General features: G+C 39.4%; 45 non-coding genes across 45 annotated transcripts; all 45 read left to right on the top strand.

Annotated features, from left to right (window-relative positions):
- Positions 1-286: 286 nt before the first annotated feature.
- Positions 287-405, top strand: LOC134306318 (5S ribosomal RNA). Its single transcript, XR_010009110.1, has one exon. It is a non-coding gene; the product is annotated as a 5S ribosomal RNA (ribosomal RNA).
- A 291-nt stretch (positions 406-696) lies between these two features.
- Positions 697-815, top strand: LOC134306399 (5S ribosomal RNA). The gene has a single exon (XR_010009186.1). It is a non-coding gene; the product is annotated as a 5S ribosomal RNA (ribosomal RNA).
- Positions 816-1,130: 315 nt separating this feature from the next.
- On the top strand, positions 1,131-1,249 carry LOC134306320 (5S ribosomal RNA). The gene has a single exon (XR_010009112.1). It is a non-coding gene; the product is annotated as a 5S ribosomal RNA (ribosomal RNA).
- Positions 1,250-1,556: 307 nt separating this feature from the next.
- LOC134306321 (5S ribosomal RNA) lies at positions 1,557-1,675 on the top strand. Its single transcript, XR_010009113.1, has one exon. It is a non-coding gene; the product is annotated as a 5S ribosomal RNA (ribosomal RNA).
- Positions 1,676-1,978: 303 nt separating this feature from the next.
- LOC134306322 (5S ribosomal RNA) lies at positions 1,979-2,097 on the top strand. The gene has a single exon (XR_010009114.1). It is a non-coding gene; the product is annotated as a 5S ribosomal RNA (ribosomal RNA).
- Positions 2,098-2,424: 327 nt separating this feature from the next.
- LOC134306323 (5S ribosomal RNA) lies at positions 2,425-2,543 on the top strand. Its single transcript, XR_010009115.1, has one exon. It is a non-coding gene; the product is annotated as a 5S ribosomal RNA (ribosomal RNA).
- Positions 2,544-2,858: 315 nt separating this feature from the next.
- LOC134306324 (5S ribosomal RNA) lies at positions 2,859-2,977 on the top strand. The gene has a single exon (XR_010009116.1). It is a non-coding gene; the product is annotated as a 5S ribosomal RNA (ribosomal RNA).
- A 315-nt stretch (positions 2,978-3,292) lies between these two features.
- Positions 3,293-3,411, top strand: LOC134306325 (5S ribosomal RNA). Its single transcript, XR_010009117.1, has one exon. It is a non-coding gene; the product is annotated as a 5S ribosomal RNA (ribosomal RNA).
- Positions 3,412-3,726: 315 nt separating this feature from the next.
- LOC134306326 (5S ribosomal RNA) lies at positions 3,727-3,845 on the top strand. The gene has a single exon (XR_010009118.1). It is a non-coding gene; the product is annotated as a 5S ribosomal RNA (ribosomal RNA).
- Positions 3,846-4,156: 311 nt separating this feature from the next.
- Positions 4,157-4,275, top strand: LOC134306408 (5S ribosomal RNA). The gene has a single exon (XR_010009194.1). It is a non-coding gene; the product is annotated as a 5S ribosomal RNA (ribosomal RNA).
- A 319-nt stretch (positions 4,276-4,594) lies between these two features.
- On the top strand, positions 4,595-4,713 carry LOC134306328 (5S ribosomal RNA). Its single transcript, XR_010009119.1, has one exon. It is a non-coding gene; the product is annotated as a 5S ribosomal RNA (ribosomal RNA).
- Positions 4,714-5,004: 291 nt separating this feature from the next.
- On the top strand, positions 5,005-5,123 carry LOC134306400 (5S ribosomal RNA). The gene has a single exon (XR_010009187.1). It is a non-coding gene; the product is annotated as a 5S ribosomal RNA (ribosomal RNA).
- A 335-nt stretch (positions 5,124-5,458) lies between these two features.
- LOC134306329 (5S ribosomal RNA) lies at positions 5,459-5,577 on the top strand. Its single transcript, XR_010009120.1, has one exon. It is a non-coding gene; the product is annotated as a 5S ribosomal RNA (ribosomal RNA).
- Positions 5,578-5,864: 287 nt separating this feature from the next.
- On the top strand, positions 5,865-5,983 carry LOC134306330 (5S ribosomal RNA). The gene has a single exon (XR_010009121.1). It is a non-coding gene; the product is annotated as a 5S ribosomal RNA (ribosomal RNA).
- A 283-nt stretch (positions 5,984-6,266) lies between these two features.
- LOC134306332 (5S ribosomal RNA) lies at positions 6,267-6,385 on the top strand. The gene has a single exon (XR_010009123.1). It is a non-coding gene; the product is annotated as a 5S ribosomal RNA (ribosomal RNA).
- A 303-nt stretch (positions 6,386-6,688) lies between these two features.
- LOC134306333 (5S ribosomal RNA) lies at positions 6,689-6,807 on the top strand. Its single transcript, XR_010009124.1, has one exon. It is a non-coding gene; the product is annotated as a 5S ribosomal RNA (ribosomal RNA).
- Positions 6,808-7,118: 311 nt separating this feature from the next.
- On the top strand, positions 7,119-7,237 carry LOC134306334 (5S ribosomal RNA). The gene has a single exon (XR_010009125.1). It is a non-coding gene; the product is annotated as a 5S ribosomal RNA (ribosomal RNA).
- A 295-nt stretch (positions 7,238-7,532) lies between these two features.
- On the top strand, positions 7,533-7,651 carry LOC134306335 (5S ribosomal RNA). The gene has a single exon (XR_010009126.1). It is a non-coding gene; the product is annotated as a 5S ribosomal RNA (ribosomal RNA).
- Positions 7,652-7,974: 323 nt separating this feature from the next.
- LOC134306336 (5S ribosomal RNA) lies at positions 7,975-8,093 on the top strand. The gene has a single exon (XR_010009127.1). It is a non-coding gene; the product is annotated as a 5S ribosomal RNA (ribosomal RNA).
- A 295-nt stretch (positions 8,094-8,388) lies between these two features.
- Positions 8,389-8,507, top strand: LOC134306337 (5S ribosomal RNA). Its single transcript, XR_010009128.1, has one exon. It is a non-coding gene; the product is annotated as a 5S ribosomal RNA (ribosomal RNA).
- Positions 8,508-8,806: 299 nt separating this feature from the next.
- LOC134306410 (5S ribosomal RNA) lies at positions 8,807-8,925 on the top strand. The gene has a single exon (XR_010009196.1). It is a non-coding gene; the product is annotated as a 5S ribosomal RNA (ribosomal RNA).
- Positions 8,926-9,232: 307 nt separating this feature from the next.
- LOC134306338 (5S ribosomal RNA) lies at positions 9,233-9,351 on the top strand. Its single transcript, XR_010009129.1, has one exon. It is a non-coding gene; the product is annotated as a 5S ribosomal RNA (ribosomal RNA).
- Positions 9,352-9,658: 307 nt separating this feature from the next.
- Positions 9,659-9,777, top strand: LOC134306339 (5S ribosomal RNA). Its single transcript, XR_010009130.1, has one exon. It is a non-coding gene; the product is annotated as a 5S ribosomal RNA (ribosomal RNA).
- Positions 9,778-10,092: 315 nt separating this feature from the next.
- LOC134306340 (5S ribosomal RNA) lies at positions 10,093-10,211 on the top strand. Its single transcript, XR_010009131.1, has one exon. It is a non-coding gene; the product is annotated as a 5S ribosomal RNA (ribosomal RNA).
- A 287-nt stretch (positions 10,212-10,498) lies between these two features.
- LOC134306341 (5S ribosomal RNA) lies at positions 10,499-10,617 on the top strand. Its single transcript, XR_010009132.1, has one exon. It is a non-coding gene; the product is annotated as a 5S ribosomal RNA (ribosomal RNA).
- A 311-nt stretch (positions 10,618-10,928) lies between these two features.
- LOC134306409 (5S ribosomal RNA) lies at positions 10,929-11,047 on the top strand. The gene has a single exon (XR_010009195.1). It is a non-coding gene; the product is annotated as a 5S ribosomal RNA (ribosomal RNA).
- Positions 11,048-11,378: 331 nt separating this feature from the next.
- On the top strand, positions 11,379-11,497 carry LOC134306343 (5S ribosomal RNA). The gene has a single exon (XR_010009134.1). It is a non-coding gene; the product is annotated as a 5S ribosomal RNA (ribosomal RNA).
- Positions 11,498-11,820: 323 nt separating this feature from the next.
- LOC134306344 (5S ribosomal RNA) lies at positions 11,821-11,939 on the top strand. Its single transcript, XR_010009135.1, has one exon. It is a non-coding gene; the product is annotated as a 5S ribosomal RNA (ribosomal RNA).
- Positions 11,940-12,246: 307 nt separating this feature from the next.
- LOC134306345 (5S ribosomal RNA) lies at positions 12,247-12,365 on the top strand. Its single transcript, XR_010009136.1, has one exon. It is a non-coding gene; the product is annotated as a 5S ribosomal RNA (ribosomal RNA).
- Positions 12,366-12,668: 303 nt separating this feature from the next.
- Positions 12,669-12,787, top strand: LOC134306346 (5S ribosomal RNA). The gene has a single exon (XR_010009137.1). It is a non-coding gene; the product is annotated as a 5S ribosomal RNA (ribosomal RNA).
- Positions 12,788-13,118: 331 nt separating this feature from the next.
- Positions 13,119-13,237, top strand: LOC134306347 (5S ribosomal RNA). Its single transcript, XR_010009138.1, has one exon. It is a non-coding gene; the product is annotated as a 5S ribosomal RNA (ribosomal RNA).
- A 303-nt stretch (positions 13,238-13,540) lies between these two features.
- LOC134306349 (5S ribosomal RNA) lies at positions 13,541-13,659 on the top strand. The gene has a single exon (XR_010009140.1). It is a non-coding gene; the product is annotated as a 5S ribosomal RNA (ribosomal RNA).
- Positions 13,660-13,974: 315 nt separating this feature from the next.
- Positions 13,975-14,093, top strand: LOC134306350 (5S ribosomal RNA). The gene has a single exon (XR_010009141.1). It is a non-coding gene; the product is annotated as a 5S ribosomal RNA (ribosomal RNA).
- Positions 14,094-14,392: 299 nt separating this feature from the next.
- Positions 14,393-14,511, top strand: LOC134306351 (5S ribosomal RNA). Its single transcript, XR_010009142.1, has one exon. It is a non-coding gene; the product is annotated as a 5S ribosomal RNA (ribosomal RNA).
- Positions 14,512-14,830: 319 nt separating this feature from the next.
- Positions 14,831-14,949, top strand: LOC134306352 (5S ribosomal RNA). Its single transcript, XR_010009143.1, has one exon. It is a non-coding gene; the product is annotated as a 5S ribosomal RNA (ribosomal RNA).
- Positions 14,950-15,248: 299 nt separating this feature from the next.
- On the top strand, positions 15,249-15,367 carry LOC134306354 (5S ribosomal RNA). Its single transcript, XR_010009144.1, has one exon. It is a non-coding gene; the product is annotated as a 5S ribosomal RNA (ribosomal RNA).
- A 303-nt stretch (positions 15,368-15,670) lies between these two features.
- LOC134306356 (5S ribosomal RNA) lies at positions 15,671-15,789 on the top strand. Its single transcript, XR_010009146.1, has one exon. It is a non-coding gene; the product is annotated as a 5S ribosomal RNA (ribosomal RNA).
- A 327-nt stretch (positions 15,790-16,116) lies between these two features.
- Positions 16,117-16,235, top strand: LOC134306357 (5S ribosomal RNA). Its single transcript, XR_010009147.1, has one exon. It is a non-coding gene; the product is annotated as a 5S ribosomal RNA (ribosomal RNA).
- Positions 16,236-16,546: 311 nt separating this feature from the next.
- LOC134306358 (5S ribosomal RNA) lies at positions 16,547-16,665 on the top strand. The gene has a single exon (XR_010009148.1). It is a non-coding gene; the product is annotated as a 5S ribosomal RNA (ribosomal RNA).
- A 303-nt stretch (positions 16,666-16,968) lies between these two features.
- On the top strand, positions 16,969-17,087 carry LOC134306359 (5S ribosomal RNA). The gene has a single exon (XR_010009149.1). It is a non-coding gene; the product is annotated as a 5S ribosomal RNA (ribosomal RNA).
- Positions 17,088-17,394: 307 nt separating this feature from the next.
- On the top strand, positions 17,395-17,513 carry LOC134306360 (5S ribosomal RNA). The gene has a single exon (XR_010009150.1). It is a non-coding gene; the product is annotated as a 5S ribosomal RNA (ribosomal RNA).
- Positions 17,514-17,804: 291 nt separating this feature from the next.
- Positions 17,805-17,923, top strand: LOC134306361 (5S ribosomal RNA). The gene has a single exon (XR_010009151.1). It is a non-coding gene; the product is annotated as a 5S ribosomal RNA (ribosomal RNA).
- Positions 17,924-18,230: 307 nt separating this feature from the next.
- Positions 18,231-18,349, top strand: LOC134306362 (5S ribosomal RNA). The gene has a single exon (XR_010009152.1). It is a non-coding gene; the product is annotated as a 5S ribosomal RNA (ribosomal RNA).
- A 283-nt stretch (positions 18,350-18,632) lies between these two features.
- LOC134306363 (5S ribosomal RNA) lies at positions 18,633-18,751 on the top strand. Its single transcript, XR_010009153.1, has one exon. It is a non-coding gene; the product is annotated as a 5S ribosomal RNA (ribosomal RNA).
- Positions 18,752-19,086: 335 nt separating this feature from the next.
- On the top strand, positions 19,087-19,205 carry LOC134306364 (5S ribosomal RNA). The gene has a single exon (XR_010009154.1). It is a non-coding gene; the product is annotated as a 5S ribosomal RNA (ribosomal RNA).
- The last annotated feature ends 397 nt before the right edge of the window (positions 19,206-19,602 follow it).

The following is a 19,602-nucleotide window of genomic DNA, read 5'->3' on the forward strand; positions in this document are numbered from 1 at the left end:
TCATGAAGTGTCATTTAGCTGTTAGCTAGCATAATAAAGTATCTATCTATCTATCTATCTATCTATCTATCTATCTATCTATCTATCTATCTATCTATCTATCTATCTATCTATCTATCTATCTATCTATCTATCTATCTATCTATCTATCTATCTATCTATCTATCTATCTATCTATCTATCTATCTATAAAAGGCCTTCCAATGTAAATCCAGCCCAGATAGCTGGCTAGCACTCAGATAGCTGGCTGACTAGCTATAACAGGCCTTTAAATCCAGCTTCTTTCGCTTACGGCCAAACCACCTTGGGAACGCCTGATCTCGTCCGATCTCAGAAGCCAAGCAGGGTTGGGCTCAGTCAGTACCTAGATGGGAGACCGCCTGGGAATACTGAGTGCTGTAAGCTTTTTATTTTTTGGTTTCAGCCCCATTCATGAAGTGTCATTTAGCTGTTAGCTAGCATAATAAAGTATCTATCTATCTATCTATCTATCTATCTATCTATCTATCTATCTATCTATCTATCTATCTATCTATCTATCTATCTATCTATCTATCTATCTATCTATCTATCTATCCATCTATCTATCTATCTATCTATAAAAGGCCTTCCAATGTAAATCCAGCCCAGATAGCTGGCTAGCACTCAGATAGCTGGCTGACTAGCTATAACAGGCCTTTAAATCCAGCTTCTTTCGCTTACGGCCAAACCACCTTGGGAATGCCTGATCTCGTCCGATCTCAGAAGCCAAGCAGGGTTGGGCTCAGTCAGTACCTAGATGGGAGACCGCCTGGGAATACTGAGTGCTGTAAGCTTTTTATTTTTTGGTTTCAGCCCCATTCATGAAGTGTCATTTAGCTGTTAGCTAGCATAATAAAGTATCTATCTATCTATCTATCTATCTATCTATCTATCTATCTATCTATCTATCTATCTATCTATCTATCTATCTATCTATCTATCTATCTATCTATCTATCTATCTATCTATCTATCTATCTATCTATCTATCTATCTATCTATCTATCTATCTATAAAAGGCCTTCCAATGTAAATCCAGCCCAGATAGCTGGCTAGCACTCAGATAGCTGGCTGACTAGCTATAACAGGCCTTTAAATCCAGCTTCTTTCGCTTACGGCCAAACCACCTTGGGAACGCCTGATCTCGTCCGATCTCAGAAGCCAAGCAGGGTTGGGCTCAGTCAGTACCTAGATGGGAGACCGCCTGGGAATACTGAGTGCTGTAAGCTTTTTATTTTTTGGTTTCAGCCCCATTCATGAAGTGTCATTTAGCTGTTAGCTAGCATAATAAAGTATCTATCTATCTATCTATCTATCTATCTATCTATCTATCTATCTATCTATCTATCTATCTATCTATCTATCTATCTATCTATCTATCTATCTATCTATCTATCTATCTATCTATCTATCTATCTATCTATCTATCTATCTATCTATAAAAGGCCTTCCAATGTAAATCCAGCCCAGATAGCTGGCTAGCACTCAGATAGCTGGCTGACTAGCTATAACAGGCCTTTAAATCCAGCTTCTTTCGCTTACGGCCAAACCACCTTGGGAACGCCTGATCTCGTCCGATCTCAGAAGCCAAGCAGGGTTGGGCTCAGTCAGTACCTAGATGGGAGACCGCCTGGGAATACTGAGTGCTGTAAGCTTTTTATTTTTTGGTTTCAGCCCCATTCATGAAGTGTCATTTAGCTGTTAGCTAGCATAATAAAGTATCTATCTATCTATCTATCTATCTATCTATCTATCTATCTATCTATCTATCTATCTATCTATCTATCTATCTATCTATCTATCTATCTATCTATCTATCTATCTATCTATCTATCTATCTATCTATCTATCTATCTATCTATAAAAGGCCTTCCAATGTAAATCCAGCCCAGATAGCTGGCTAGCACTCAGATAGCTGGCTGACTAGCTATAACAGGCCTTTAAATCCAGCTTCTTTCGCTTACGGCCAAACCACCTTGGGAACGCCTGATCTCGTCCGATCTCAGAAGCCAAGCAGGGTTGGGCTCAGTCAGTACCTAGATGGGAGACCGCCTGGGAATACTGAGTGCTGTAAGCTTTTTATTTTTTGGTTTCAGCCCCATTCATGAAGTGTCATTTAGCTGTTAGCTAGCATAATAAAGTATCTATCTATCTATCTATCTATCTATCTATCTATCTATCTATCTATCTATCTATCTATCTATCTATCTATCTATCTATCTATCTATCTATCTATCTATCTATCTATCTATCTATCTATCTATCTATCTATCTATCTATCTATCTATCTATCTATCTATCTATCTATAAAAGGCCTTCCAATGTAAATCCAGCCCAGATAGCTGGCTAGCACTCAGATAGCTGGCTGACTAGCTATAACAGGCCTTTAAATCCAGCTTCTTTCGCTTACGGCCAAACCACCTTGGGAACGCCTGATCTCGTCCGATCTCAGAAGCCAAGCAGGGTTGGGCTCAGTCAGTACCTAGATGGGAGACCGCCTGGGAATACTGAGTGCTGTAAGCTTTTTATTTTTTGGTTTCAGCCCCATTCATGAAGTGTCATTTAGCTGTTAGCTAGCATAATAAAGTATCTATCTATCTATCTATCTATCTATCTATCTATCTATCTATCTATCTATCTATCTATCTATCTATCTATCTATCTATCTATCTATCTATCTATCTATCTATCTATCTATCTATCTATCTATCTATCTATCTATCTATCTATCTATCTATCTATAAAAGGCCTTCCAATGTAAATCCAGCCCAGATAGCTGGCTAGCACTCAGATAGCTGGCTGACTAGCTATAACAGGCCTTTAAATCCAGCTTCTTTCGCTTACGGCCAAACCACCTTGGGAACGCCTGATCTCGTCCGATCTCAGAAGCCAAGCAGGGTTGGGCTCAGTCAGTACCTAGATGGGAGACCGCCTGGGAATACTGAGTGCTGTAAGCTTTTTATTTTTTGGTTTCAGCCCCATTCATGAAGTGTCATTTAGCTGTTAGCTAGCATAATAAAGTATCTATCTATCTATCTATCTATCTATCTATCTATCTATCTATCTATCTATCTATCTATCTATCTATCTATCTATCTATCTATCTATCTATCTATCTATCTATCTATCTATCTATCTATCTATCTATCTATCTATCTATCTATCTATCTATCTATAAAAGGCCTTCCAATGTAATTCCAGCCCAGATAGCTGGCTAGCACTCAGATAGCTGGCTGACTAGCTATAACAGGCCTTTAAATCCAGCTTCTTTCGCTTACGGCCAAACCACCTTGGGAACGCCTGATCTCGTCCGATCTCAGAAGCCAAGCAGGGTTGGGCTCAGTCAGTACCTAGATGGGAGACCGCCTGGGAATACTGAGTGCTGTAAGCTTTTTATTTTTTGGTTTCAGCCCCATTCATGAAGTGTCATTTAGCTGTTAGCTAGCATAATAAAGTATCTATCTATCTATCTATCTATCTATCTATCTATCTATCTATCTATCTATCTATCTATCTATCTATCTATCTATCTATCTATCTATCTATCTATCTATCTATCTATCTATCTATCTATCTATCTATCTATCTATCTATCTATCTATCTATCTATAAAAGGCCTTCCAATGTAAATCCAGCCCAGATAGCTGGCTAGCACTCAGATAGCTGGCTGACTAGCTATAACAGGCCTTTAAATCCAGCTTCTTTCGCTTACGGCCAAACCACCTTGGGAACGCCTGATCTCGTCCGATCTCAGAAGCCAAGCAGGGTTGGGCTCAGTCAGTACCTAGATGGGAGACCGCCTGGGAATACTGAGTGCTGTAAGCTTTTTATTTTTTGGTTTCAGCCCCATTCATGAAGTGTCATTTAGCTGTTAGCTAGCATAATAAAGTATCTATCTATCTATCTATCTATCTATCTATCTATCTATCTATCTATCTATCTATCTATCTATCTATCTATCTATCTATCTATCTATCTATCTATCTATCTATCTATCTATCTATCTATCTATCTATCTATCTATCTATCTATCTATCTATAAAAGGCCTTCCAATGTAAATCCAGCCCAGATAGCTGGCTAGCACTCAGATAGCTGGCTGACTAGCTATAACAGGCCTTTAAATCCAGCTTCTTTCGCTTACGGCCAAACCACCTTGGGAACGCCTGATCTCGTCCGATCTCAGAAGCCAAGCAGGGTTGGGCTCAGTCAATACCTAGATGGGAGACCGCCTGGGAATACTGAGTGCTGTAAGCTTTTTATTTTTTGGTTTCAGCCCCATTCATGAAGTGTCATTTAGCTGTTAGCTAGCATAATAAAGTATCTATCTATCTATCTATCTATCTATCTATCTATCTATCTATCTATCTATCTATCTATCTATCTATCTATCTATCTATCTATCTATCTATCTATCTATCTATCTATCTATCTATCTATCTATCTATCTATCTATCTATCTATCTATCTATCTATCTATAAAAGGCCTTCCAATGTAATTCCAGCCCAGATAGCTGGCTAGCACTCAGATAGCTGGCTGACTAGCTATAACAGGCCTTTAAATCCAGCTTCTTTCGCTTACGGCCAAACCACCTTGGGAACGCCTGATCTCGTCCGATCTCAGAAGCCAAGCAGGGTTGGGCTCAGTCAGTACCTAGATGGGAGACCGCCTGGGAATACTGAGTGCTGTAAGCTTTTTATTTTTTGGTTTCAGCCCCATTCATGAAGTGTCATTTAGCTGTTAGCTAGCATAATAAAGTATCTATCTATCTATCTATCTATCTATCTATCTATCTATCTATCTATCTATCTATCTATCTATCTATCTATCTATCTATCTATCTATCTATCTATCTATCTATCTATCCATCTATCTATCTATCTATCTATAAAAGGCCTTCCAATGTAAATCCAGCCCAGATAGCTGGCTAGCACTCAGATAGCTGGCTGACTAGCTATAACAGGCCTTTAAATCCAGCTTCTTTCGCTTACGGCCAAACCACCTTGGGAATGCCTGATCTCGTCCGATCTCAGAAGCCAAGCAGGGTTGGGCTCAGTCAGTACCTAGATGGGAGACCGCCTGGGAATACTGAGTGCTGTAAGCTTTTTATTTTTTGGTTTCAGCCCCATTCATGAAGTGTCATTTAGCTGTTAGCTAGCATAATAAAGTATCTATCTATCTATCTATCTATCTATCTATCTATCTATCTATCTATCTATCTATCTATCTATCTATCTATCTATCTATCTATCTATCTATCTATCTATCTATCTATCTATCTATCTATCTATCTATCTATCTATCTATCTATCTATCTATCTATCTATCTATCTATCTATCTATAAAAGGCCTTCCAATGTAAATCCAGCCCAGATAGCTGGCTAGCACTCAGATAGCTGGCTGACTAGCTATAACAGGCCTTTAAATCCAGCTTCTTTCGCTTACGGCCAAACCACCTTGGGAACGCCTGATCTCGTCCGATCTCAGAAGCCAAGCAGGGTTGGGCTCAGTCAGTACCTAGATGGGAGACCGCCTGGGAATACTGAGTGCTGTAAGCTTTTTATTTTTTGGTTTCAGCCCCATTCATGAAGTGTCATTTAGCTGTTAGCTAGCATAATAAAGTATCTATCTATCTATCTATCTATCTATCTATCTATCTATCTATCTATCTATCTATCTATCTATCTATCTATCTATCTATCTATCTATCTATCTATCTATCTATCTATCTATCTATCTATCTATCTATAAAAGGCCTTCCAATGTAAATCCAGCCCAGATAGCTGGCTAGCACTCAGATAGCTGGCTGACTAGCTATAACAGGCCTTTAAATCCAGCTTCTTTCGCTTACGGCCAAACCACCTTGGGAACGCCTGATCTCGTCCGATCTCAGAAGCCAAGCAGGGTTGGGCTCAGTCAGTACCTAGATGGGAGACCGCCTGGGAATACTGAGTGCTGTAAGCTTTTTATTTTTTGGTTTCAGCCCCATTCATGAAGTGTCATTTAGCTGTTAGCTAGCATAATAAAGTATCTATCTATCTATCTATCTATCTATCTATCTATCTATCTATCTATCTATCTATCTATCTATCTATCTATCTATCTATCTATCTATCTATCTATCTATCTATCTATCTATCTATCTATCTATAAAAGGCCTTCCAATGTAAATCCAGCCCAGATAGCTGGCTAGCACTCAGATAGCTGGCTGACTAGCTATAACAGGCCTTTAAATCCAGCTTCTTTCGCTTACGGCCAAACCACCTTGGGAACGCCTGATCTCGTCCGATCTCAGAAGCCAAGCAGGGTTGGGCTCAGTCAGTACCTAGATGGGAGACCGCCTGGGAATACTGAGTGCTGTAAGCTTTTTATTTTTTGGTTTCAGCCCCATTCATGAAGTGTCATTTAGCTGTTAGCTAGCATAATAAAGTATCTATCTATCTATCTATCTATCTATCTATCTATCTATCTATCTATCTATCTATCTATCTATCTATCTATCTATCTATCTATCTATCTATCTATCTATCTATCTATCTATCTATCTATCTATCTATCTATCTATCTATCTATAAAAGGCCTTCCAATGTAAATCCAGCCCAGATAGCTGGCTAGCACTCAGATAGCTGGCTGACTAGCTATAACAGGCCTTTAAATCCAGCTTCTTTCGCTTACGGCCAAACCACCTTGGGAACGCCTGATCTCGTCCGATCTCAGAAGCCAAGCAGGGTTGGGCTCAGTCAGTACCTAGATGGGAGACCGCCTGGGAATACTGAGTGCTGTAAGCTTTTTATTTTTTGGTTTCAGCCCCATTCATGAAGTGTCATTTAGCTGTTAGCTAGCATAATAAAGTATCTATCTATCTATCTATCTATCTATCTATCTATCTATCTATCTATCTATCTATCTATCTATCTATCTATCTATCTATCTATCTATCTATCTATCTATCTATCTATCTATCTATCTATCTATCTATCTATCTATCTATCTATCTATCTATAAAAGGCCTTCCAATGTAATTCCAGCCCAGATAGCTGGCTAGCACTCAGATAGCTGGCTGACTAGCTATAACAGGCCTTTAAATCCAGCTTCTTTCGCTTACGGCCAAACCACCTTGGGAACGCCTGATCTCGTCCGATCTCAGAAGCCAAGCAGGGTTGGGCTCAGTCAGTACCTAGATGGGAGACCGCCTGGGAATACTGAGTGCTGTAAGCTTTTTATTTTTTGGTTTCAGCCCCATTCATGAAGTGTCATTTAGCTGTTAGCTAGCATAATAAAGTATCTATCTATCTATCTATCTATCTATCTATCTATCTATCTATCTATCTATCTATCTATCTATCTATCTATCTATCTATCTATCTATCTATCTATCTATCTATCTATCTATCTATCTATCTATCTATCTATCTATAAAAGGCCTTCCAATGTAAATCCAGCCCAGATAGCTGGCTAGCACTCAGATAGCTGGCTGACTAGCTATAACAGGCCTTTAAATCCAGCTTCTTTCGCTTACGGCCAAACCACCTTGGGAACGCCTGATCTCGTCCGATCTCAGAAGCCAAGCAGGGTTGGGCTCAGTCAGTACCTAGATGGGAGACCGCCTGGGAATACTGAGTGCTGTAAGCTTTTTATTTTTTGGTTTCAGCCCCATTCATGAAGTGTCATTTAGCTGTTAGCTAGCATAATAAAGTATCTATCTATCTATCTATCTATCTATCTATCTATCTATCTATCTATCTATCTATCTATCTATCTATCTATCTATCTATCTATCTATCTATCTATCTATCTATCTATCTATCTATCTATCTATCTATCTATCTATCTATCTATCTATCTATCTATCTATCTATAAAAGGCCTTCCAATGTAATTCCAGCCCAGATAGCTGGCTAGCACTCAGATAGCTGGCTGACTAGCTATAACAGGCCTTTAAATCCAGCTTCTTTCGCTTACGGCCAAACCACCTTGGGAACGCCTGATCTCGTCCGATCTCAGAAGCCAAGCAGGGTTGGGCTCAGTCAGTACCTAGATGGGAGACCGCCTGGGAATACTGAGTGCTGTAAGCTTTTTATTTTTTGGTTTCAGCCCCATTCATGAAGTGTCATTTAGCTGTTAGCTAGCATAATAAAGTATCTATCTATCTATCTATCTATCTATCTATCTATCTATCTATCTATCTATCTATCTATCTATCTATCTATCTATCTATCTATCTATCTATCTATCTATCTATCTATCTATCTATCTATCTATCTATCTATCTATAAAAGGCCTTCCAATGTAAATCCAGCCCAGATAGCTGGCTAGCACTCAGATAGCTGGCTGACTAGCTATAACAGGCCTTTAAATCCAGCTTCTTTCGCTTACGGCCAAACCACCTTGGGAACGCCTGATCTCGTCCGATCTCAGAAGCCAAGCAGGGTTGGGCTCAGTCAGTACCTAGATGGGAGACCGCCTGGGAATACTGAGTGCTGTAAGCTTTTTATTTTTTGGTTTCAGCCCCATTCATGAAGTGTCATTTAGCTGTTAGCTAGCATAATAAAGTATCTATCTATCTATCTATCTATCTATCTATCTATCTATCTATCTATCTATCTATCTATCTATCTATCTATCTATCTATCTATCTATCTATCTATCTATCTATCTATCTATCTATCTATCTATCTATCTATCTATCTATAAAAGGCCTTCCAATGTAAATCCAGCCCAGATAGCTGGCTAGCACTCAGATAGCTGGCTGACTAGCTATAACAGGCCTTTAAATCCAGCTTCTTTCGCTTACGGCCAAACCACCTTGGGAACGCATGATCTCGTCCGATCTCAGAAGCCAAGCAGGGTTGGGCTCAGTCAGTACCTAGATGGGAGACCGCCTGGGAATACTGAGTGCTGTAAGCTTTTTATTTTTTGGTTTCAGCCCCATTCATGAAGTGTCATTTAGCTGTTAGCTAGCATAATAAAGTATCTATCTATCTATCTATCTATCTATCTATCTATCTATCTATCTATCTATCTATCTATCTATCTATCTATCTATCTATCTATCTATCTATCTATCTATCTATCTATCTATCTATCTATCTATCTATCTATCTATCTATCTATCTATAAAAGGCCTTCCAATGTAATTCCAGCCCAGATAGCTGGCTAGCACTCAGATAGCTGGCTGACTAGCTATAACAGGCCTTTAAATCCAGCTTCTTTCGCTTACGGCCAAACCACCTTGGGAACGCCTGATCTCGTCCGATCTCAGAAGCCAAGCAGGGTTGGGCTCAGTCAGTACCTAGATGGGAGACCGCCTGGGAATACTGAGTGCTGTAAGCTTTTTATTTTTTGGTTTCAGCCCCATTCATGAAGTGTCATTTAGCTGTTAGCTAGCATAATAAAGTATCTATCTATCTATCTATCTATCTATCTATCTATCTATCTATCTATCTATCTATCTATCTATCTATCTATCTATCTATCTATCTATCTATCTATCTATCTATCTATCTATCTATCTATCTATCTATCTATCTATCTATCTATCTATAAAAGGCCTTCCAATGTAAATCCAGCCCAGATAGCTGGCTAGCACTCAGATAGCTGGCTGACTAGCTATAACAGGCCTTTAAATCCAGCTTCTTTCGCTTACGGCCAAACCACCTTGGGAACGCCTGATCTCGTCCGATCTCAGAAGCCAAGCAGGGTTGGGCTCAGTCAGTACCTAGATGGGAGACCGCCTGGGAATACTGAGTGCTGTAAGCTTTTTATTTTTTGGTTTCAGCCCCATTCATGAAGTGTCATTTAGCTGTTAGCTAGCATAATAAAGTATCTATCTATCTATCTATCTATCTATCTATCTATCTATCTATCTATCTATCTATCTATCTATCTATCTATCTATCTATCTATCTATCTATCTATCTATCTATCTATCTATCTATCTATCTATCTATCTATCTATCTATCTATCTATCTATCTATAAAAGGCCTTCCAATGTAAATCCAGCCCAGATAGCTGGCTAGCACTCAGATAGCTGGCTGACTAGCTATAACAGGCCTTTAAATCCAGCTTCTTTCGCTTACGGCCAAACCACCTTGGGAACGCCTGATCTCGTCCGATCTCAGAAGCCAAGCAGGGTTGGGCTCAGTCAGTACCTAGATGGGAGACCGCCTGGGAATACTGAGTGCTGTAAGCTTTTTATTTTTTGGTTTCAGCCCCATTCATGAAGTGTCATTTAGCTGTTAGCTAGCATAATAAAGTATCTATCTATCTATCTATCTATCTATCTATCTATCTATCTATCTATCTATCTATCTATCTATCTATCTATCTATCTATCTATCTATCTATCTATCTATCTATCTATCTATCTATCTATCTATCTATAAAAGGCCTTCCAATGTAATTCCAGCCCAGATAGCTGGCTAGCACTCAGATAGCTGGCTGACTAGCTATAACAGGCCTTTAAATCCAGCTTCTTTCGCTTACGGCCAAACCACCTTGGGAACGCCTGATCTCGTCCGATCTCAGAAGCCAAGCAGGGTTGGGCTCAGTCAGTACCTAGATGGGAGACCGCCTGGGAATACTGAGTGCTGTAAGCTTTTTATTTTTTGGTTTCAGCCCCATTCATGAAGTGTCATTTAGCTGTTAGCTAGCATAATAAAGTATCTATCTATCTATCTATCTATCTATCTATCTATCTATCTATCTATCTATCTATCTATCTATCTATCTATCTATCTATCTATCTATCTATCTATCTATCTATCTATCTATCTATCTATCTATCTATCTATCTATCTATCTATCTATCTATAAAAGGCCTTCCAATGTAAATCCAGCCCAGATAGCTGGCTAGCACTCAGATAGCTGGCTGACTAGCTATAACAGGCCTTTAAATCCAGCTTCTTTCTTTTACGGCCAAACCACCTTGGGAACGCCTGATCTCGTCCGATCTCAGAAGCCAAGCAGGGTTGGGCTCAGTCAGTACCTAGATGGGAGACCGCCTGGGAATACTGAGTGCTGTAAGCTTTTTATTTTTTGGTTTCAGCCCCATTCATGAAGTGTCATTTAGCTGTTAGCTAGCATAATAAAGTATCTATCTATCTATCTATCTATCTATCTATCTATCTATCTATCTATCTATCTATCTATCTATCTATCTATCTATCTATCTATCTATCTATCTATCTATCTATCTATCTATCTATCTATCTATCTATCTATCTATCTATCTATCTATCTATCTATCTATCTATCTATCTATAAAAGGCCTTCCAATGTAAATCCAGCCCAGATAGCTGGCTAGCACTCAGATAGCTGGCTGACTAGCTATAACAGGCCTTTAAATCCAGCTTCTTTCGCTTACGGCCAAACCACCTTGGGAACGCCTGATCTCGTCCGATCTCAGAAGCCAAGCAGGGTTGGGCTCAGTCAGTACCTAGATGGGAGACCGCCTGGGAATACTGAGTGCTGTAAGCTTTTTATTTTTTGGTTTCAGCCCCATTCATGAAGTGTCATTTAGCTGTTAGCTAGCATAATAAAGTATCTATCTATCTATCTATCTATCTATCTATCTATCTATCTATCTATCTATCTATCTATCTATCTATCTATCTATCTATCTATCTATCTATCTATCTATCTATCTATCTATCTATCTATCTATCTATCTATCTATCTATCTATCTATCTATCTATCTATCTATAAAAGGCCTTCCAATGTAATTCCAGCCCAGATAGCTGGCTAGCACTCAGATAGCTGGCTGACTAGCTATAACAGGCCTTTAAATCCAGCTTCTTTCGCTTACGGCCAAACCACCTTGGGAACGCCTGATCTCGTCCGATCTCAGAAGCCAAGCAGGGTTGGGCTCAGTCAGTACCTAGATGGGAGACCGCCTGGGAATACTGAGTGCTGTAAGCTTTTTATTTTTTGGTTTCAGCCCCATTCATGAAGTGTCATTTAGCTGTTAGCTAGCATAATAAAGTATCTATCTATCTATCTATCTATCTATCTATCTATCTATCTATCTATCTATCTATCTATCTATCTATCTATCTATCTATCTATCTATCTATCTATCTATCTATCTATCTATCTATCTATCTATCTATCTATCTATCTATCTATCTATAAAAGGCCTTCCAATGTAAATCCAGCCCAGATAGCTGGCTAGCACTCAGATAGCTGGCTGACTAGCTATAACAGGCCTTTAAATCCAGCTTCTTTCGCTTACGGCCAAACCACCTTGGGAACGCCTGATCTCGTCCGATCTCAGAAGCCAAGCAGGGTTGGGCTCAGTCAGTACCTAGATGGGAGACCGCCTGGGAATACTGAGTGCTGTAAGCTTTTTATTTTTTGGTTTCAGCCCCATTCATGAAGTGTCATTTAGCTGTTAGCTAGCATAATAAAGTATCTATCTATCTATCTATCTATCTATCTATCTATCTATCTATCTATCTATCTATCTATCTATCTATCTATCTATCTATCTATCTATCTATCTATCTATCTATCTATCTATCTATCTATCTATCTATCTATCTATCTATCTATAAAAGGCCTTCCAATGTAAATCCAGCCCAGATAGCTGGCTAGCACTCAGATAGCTGGCTGACTAGCTATAACAGGCCTTTAAATCCAGCTTCTTTCGCTTACGGCCAAACCACCTTGGGAACGCCTGATCTCGTCCGATCTCAGAAGCCAAGCAGGGTTGGGCTCAGTCAGTACCTAGATGGGAGACCGCCTGGGAATACTGAGTGCTGTAAGCTTTTTATTTTTTGGTTTCAGCCCCATTCATGAAGTGTCATTTAGCTGTTAGCTAGCATAATAAAGTATCTATCTATCTATCTATCTATCTATCTATCTATCTATCTATCTATCTATCTATCTATCTATCTATCTATCTATCTATCTATCTATCTATCTATCTATCTATCTATCTATCTATCTATCTATCTATCTATCTATCTATCTATCTATCTATCTATCTATCTATCTATCTATAAAAGGCCTTCCAATGTAATTCCAGCCCAGATAGCTGGCTAGCACTCAGATAGCTGGCTGACTAGCTATAACAGGCCTTTAAATCCAGCTTCTTTCGCTTACGGCCAAACCACCTTGGGAACGCCTGATCTCGTCCGATCTCAGAAGCCAAGCAGGGTTGGGCTCAGTCAGTACCTAGATGGGAGACCGCCTGGGAATACTGAGTGCTGTAAGCTTTTTATTTTTTGGTTTCAGCCCCATTCATGAAGTGTCATTTAGCTGTTAGCTAGCATAATAAAGTATCTATCTATCTATCTATCTATCTATCTATCTATCTATCTATCTATCTATCTATCTATCTATCTATCTATCTATCTATCTATCTATCTATCTATCTATCTATCTATCTATCTATCTATCTATCTATCTATCTATCTATCTATAAAAGGCCTTCCAATGTAAATCCAGCCCAGATAGCTGGCTAGCACTCAGATAGCTGGCTGACTAGCTATAACAGGCCTTTAAATCCAGCTTCTTTCGCTTACGGCCAAACCACCTTGGGAACGCCTGATCTCGTCCGATCTCAGAAGCCAAGCAGGGTTGGGCTCAGTCAGTACCTAGATGGGAGACCGCCTGGGAATACTGAGTGCTGTAAGCTTTTTATTTTTTGGTTTCAGCCCCATTCATGAAGTGTCATTTAGCTGTTAGCTAGCATAATAAAGTATCTATCTATCTATCTATCTATCTATCTATCTATCTATCTATCTATCTATCTATCTATCTATCTATCTATCTATCTATCTATCTATCTATCTATCTATCTATCTATCTATCTATCTATCTATCTATCTATCTATCTATCTATCTATCTATCTATAAAAGGCCTTCCAATGTAATTCCAGCCCAGATAGCTGGCTAGCACTCAGATAGCTGGCTGACTAGCTATAACAGGCCTTTAAATCCAGCTTCTTTCGCTTACGGCCAAACCACCTTGGGAACGCCTGATCTCGTCCGATCTCAGAAGCCAAGCAGGGTTGGGCTCAGTCAGTACCTAGATGGGAGACCGCCTGGGAATACTGAGTGCTGTAAGCTTTTTATTTTTTGGTTTCAGCCCCATTCATGAAGTGTCATTTAGCTGTTAGCTAGCATAATAAAGTATCTATCTATCTATCTATCTATCTATCTATCTATCTATCTATCTATCTATCTATCTATCTATCTATCTATCTATCTATCTATCTATCTATCTATCTATCTATCTATCTATCTATCTATCTATCTATCTATCTATCTATAAAAGGCCTTCCAATGTAAATCCAGCCCAGATAGCTGGCTAGCACTCAGATAGCTGGCTGACTAGCTATAACAGGCCTTTAAATCCAGCTTCTTTCGCTTACGGCCAAACCACCTTGGGAACGCCTGATCTCGTCCGATCTCAGAAGCCAAGCAGGGTTGGGCTCAGTCAGTACCTAGATGGGAGACCGCCTGGGAATACTGAGTGCTGTAAGCTTTTTATTTTTTGGTTTCAGCCCCATTCATGAAGTGTCATTTAGCTGTTAGCTAGCATAATAAAGTATCTATCTATCTATCTATCTATCTATCTATCTATCTATCTATCTATCTATCTATCTATCTATCTATCTATCTATCTATCTATCTATCTATCTATCTATCTATCTATCTATCTATCTATCTATCTATCTATCTATCTATCTATCTATCTATCTATCTATAAAAGGCCTTCCAATGTAAATCCAGCCCAGATAGCTGGCTAGCACTCAGATAGCTGGCTGACTAGCTATAACAGGCCTTTAAATCCAGCTTCTTTCGCTTACGGCCAAACCACCTTGGGAACGCCTGATCTCGTCCGATCTCAGAAGCCAAGCAGGGTTGGGCTCAGTCAGTACCTAGATGGGAGACCGCCTGGGAATACTGAGTGCTGTAAGCTTTTTATTTTTTGGTTTCAGCCCCATTCATGAAGTGTCATTTAGCTGTTAGCTAGCATAATAAAGTATCTATCTATCTATCTATCTATCTATCTATCTATCTATCTATCTATCTATCTATCTATCTATCTATCTATCTATCTATCTATCTATCTATCTATCTATCTATCTATCTATCTATCTATCTATCTATCTATCTATCTATAAAAGGCCTTCCAATGTAATTCCAGCCCAGATAGCTGGCTAGCACTCAGATAGCTGGCTGACTAGCTATAACAGGCCTTTAAATCCAGCTTCTTTCGCTTACGGCCAAACCACCTTGGGAACGCCTGATCTCGTCCGATCTCAGAAGCCAAGCAGGGTTGGGCTCAGTCAGTACCTAGATGGGAGACCGCCTGGGAATACTGAGTGCTGTAAGCTTTTTATTTTTTGGTTTCAGCCCCATTCATGAAGTGTCATTTAGCTGTTAGCTAGCATAATAAAGTATCTATCTATCTATCTATCTATCTATCTATCTATCTATCTATCTATCTATCTATCTATCTATCTATCTATCTATCTATCTATCTATCTATCTATCTATCTATCTATCTATCTATCTATCTATCTATCTATCTATCTATCTATAAAAGGCCTTCCAATGTAAATCCAGCCCAGATAGCTGGCTAGCACTCAGATAGCTGGCTGACTAGCTATAACAGGCCTTTAAATCCAGCTTCTTTCGCTTACGGCCAAACCACCTTGGGAACGCCTGATCTCGTCCGATCTCAGAAGCCAAGCAGGGTTGGGCTCAGTCAGTACCTAGATGGGAGACCGCCTGGGAATACTGAGTGCTGTAAGCTTTTTATTTTTTGGTTTCAGCCCCATTCATGAAGTGTCATTTAGCTGTTAGCTAGCATAATAAAGTATCTATCTATCTATCTATCTATCTATCTATCTATCTATCTATCTATCTATCTATCTATCTATCTATCTATCTATCTATCTATCTATCTATCTATCTATCTATCTATCTATCTATCTATCTATCTATCTATCTATCTATCTATCTATCTATCTATCTATCTATCTATAAAAGGCCTTCCAATGTAAATCCAGCCCAGATAGCTGGCTAGCACTCAGATAGCTGGCTGACTAGCTATAACAGGCCTTTAAATCCAGCTTCTTTCGCTTACGGCCAAACCACCTTGGGAACGCCTGATCTCGTCCGATCTCAGAAGCCAAGCAGGGTTGGGCTCAGTCAGTACCTAGATGGGAGACCGCCTGGGAATACTGAGTGCTGTAAGCTTTTTATTTTTTGGTTTCAGCCCCATTCATGAAGTGTCATTTAGCTGTTAGCTAGCATAATAAAGTATCTATCTATCTATCTATCTATCTATCTATCTATCTATCTATCTATCTATCTATCTATCTATCTATCTATCTATCTATCTATCTATCTATCTATCTATCTATCTATCTATCTATCTATCTATCTATCTATCTATCTATCTATCTATCTATAAAAGGCCTTCCAATGTAATTCCAGCCCAGATAGCTGGCTAGCACTCAGATAGCTGGCTGACTAGCTATAACAGGCCTTTAAATCCAGCTTCTTTCGCTTACGGCCAAACCACCTTGGGAACGCCTGATCTCGTCCGATCTCAGAAGCCAAGCAGGGTTGGGCTCAGTCAGTACCTAGATGGGAGACCGCCTGGGAATACTGAGTGCTGTAAGCTTTTTATTTTTTGGTTTCAGCCCCATTCATGAAGTGTCATTTAGCTGTTAGCTAGCATAATAAAGTATCTATCTATCTATCTATCTATCTATCTATCTATCTATCTATCTATCTATCTATCTATCTATCTATCTATCTATCTATCTATCTATCTATCTATCTATCTATCTATCTATCTATCTATCTATCTATCTATCTATCTATCTATAAAAGGCCTTCCAATGTAAATCCAGCCCAGATAGCTGGCTAGCACTCAGATAGCTGGCTGACTAGCTATAACAGGCCTTTAAATCCAGCTTCTTTCGCTTACGGCCAAACCACCTTGGGAACGCCTGATCTCGTCCGATCTCAGAAGCCAAGCAGGGTTGGGCTCAGTCAGTACCTAGATGGGAGACCGCCTGGGAATACTGAGTGCTGTAAGCTTTTTATTTTTTGGTTTCAGCCCCATTCATGAAGTGTCATTTAGCTGTTAGCTAGCATAATAAAGTATCTATCTATCTATCTATCTATCTATCTATCTATCTATCTATCTATCTATCTATCTATCTATCTATCTATCTATCTATCTATCTATCTATCTATCTATCTATCTATCTATCTATCTATCTATCTATCTATCTATCTATCTATCTATAAAAGGCCTTCCAATGTAAATCCAGCCCAGATAGCTGGCTAGCACTCAGATAGCTGGCTGACTAGCTATAACAGGCCTTTAAATCCAGCTTCTTTCGCTTACGGCCAAACCACCTTGGGAACGCCTGATCTCGTCCGATCTCAGAAGCCAAGCAGGGTTGGGCTCAGTCAGTACCTAGATGGGAGACCGCCTGGGAATACTGAGTGCTGTAAGCTTTTTATTTTTTGGTTTCAGCCCCATTCATGAAGTGTCATTTAGCTGTTAGCTAGCATAATAAAGTATCTATCTATCTATCTATCTATCTATCTATCTATCTATCTATCTATCTATCTATCTATCTATCTATCTATCTATCTATCTATCTATCTATCTATCTATCTATCTATCTATCTATCTATCTATCTATCTATAAAAGGCCTTCCAATGTAATTCCAGCCCAGATAGCTGGCTAGCACTCAGATAGCTGGCTGACTAGCTATAACAGGCCTTTAAATCCAGCTTCTTTCGCTTACGGCCAAACCACCTTGGGAACGCCTGATCTCGTCCGATCTCAGAAGCCAAGCAGGGTTGGGCTCAGTCAGTACCTAGATGGGAGACCGCCTGGGAATACTGAGTGCTGTAAGCTTTTTATTTTTTGGTTTCAGCCCCATTCATGAAGTGTCATTTAGCTGTTAGCTAGCATAATAAAGTATCTATCTATCTATCTATCTATCTATCTATCTATCTATCTATCTATCTATCTATCTATCTATCTATCTATCTATCTATCTATCTATCTATCTATCTATCTATCTATCTATCTATCTATCTATCTATCTATCTATCTATCTATCTATAAAAGGCCTTCCAATGTAAATCCAGCCCAGATAGCTGGCTAGCACTCAGATAGCTGGCTGACTAGCTATAACAGGCCTTTAAATCCAGCTTCTTTCGCTTACGGCCAAACCACCTTGGGAACGCCTGATCTCGTCCGATCTCAGAAGCCAAGCAGGGTTGGGCTCAGTCAGTACCTAGATGGGAGACCGCCTGGGAATACTGAGTGCTGTAAGCTTTTTATTTTTTGGTTTCAGCCCCATTCATGAAGTGTCATTTAGCTGTTAGCTAGCATAATAAAGTATCTATCTATCTATCTATCTATCTATCTATCTATCTATCTATCTATCTATCTATCTATCTATCTATCTATCTATCTATCTATCTATCTATCTATCTATCTATCTATCTATCTATCTATCTATAAAAGGCCTTCCAATGTAAATCCAGCCCAGATAGCTGGCTAGCACTCAGATAGCTGGCTGACTAGCTATAACAGGCCTTTAAATCCAGCTTCTTTCGCTTACGGCCAAACCACCTTGGGAACGCCTGATCTCGTCCGATCTCAGAAGCCAAGCAGGGTTGGGCTCAGTCAGTACCTAGATGGGAGACCGCCTGGGAATACTGAGTGCTGTAAGCTTTTTATTTTTTGGTTTCAGCCCCATTCATGAAGTGTCATTTAGCTGTTAGCTAGCATAATAAAGTATCTATCTATCTATCTATCTATCTATCTATCTATCTATCTATCTATCTATCTATCTATCTATCTATCTATCTATCTATCTATCTATCTATCTATCTATCTATCTATCTATCTATCTATCTATCTATCTATCTATCTATCTATCTATCTATCTATCTATCTATCTATCTATCTATAAAAGGCCTTCCAATGTAATTCCAGCCCAGATAGCTGGCTAGCACTCAGATAGCTGGCTGACTAGCTATAACAGGCCTTTAAATCCAGCTTCTTTCGCTTACGGCCAAACCACCTTGGGAACGCCTGATCTCGTCCGATCTCAGAAGCCAAGCAGGGTTGGGCTCAGTCAGTACCTAGATGGGAGACCGCCTGGGAATACTGAGTGCTGTAAGCTTTTTATTTTTTGGTTTCAGCCCCATTCATGAAGTGTCATTTAGCTGTTAGCTAGCATAATAAAGTATCTATCTATCTATCTATCTATCTATCTATCTATCTATCTATCTATCTATCTATCTATCTATCTATCTATCTATCTATCTATCTATCTATCTATCTATCTATCTATCTATCTATCTATCTATCTATCTATCTATCTATCTATAAAAGGCCTTCCAATGTAAATCCAGCCCAGATAGCTGGCTAGCACTCAGATAGCTGGCTGACTAGCTATAACAGGCCTTTAAATCCAGCTTCTTTCGCTTACGGCCAAACCACCTTGGGAACGCCTGATCTCGTCCGATCTCAGAAGCCAAGCAGGGTTGGGCTCAGTCAGTACCATCTGTCTCGCGTGT

Source organism: Trichomycterus rosablanca, unplaced genomic scaffold, assembly GCF_030014385.1.
Source record: "Trichomycterus rosablanca isolate fTriRos1 unplaced genomic scaffold, fTriRos1.hap1 scaffold_190, whole genome shotgun sequence".
NCBI lineage: Eukaryota > Metazoa > Chordata > Actinopteri > Siluriformes > Trichomycteridae > Trichomycterus > Trichomycterus rosablanca.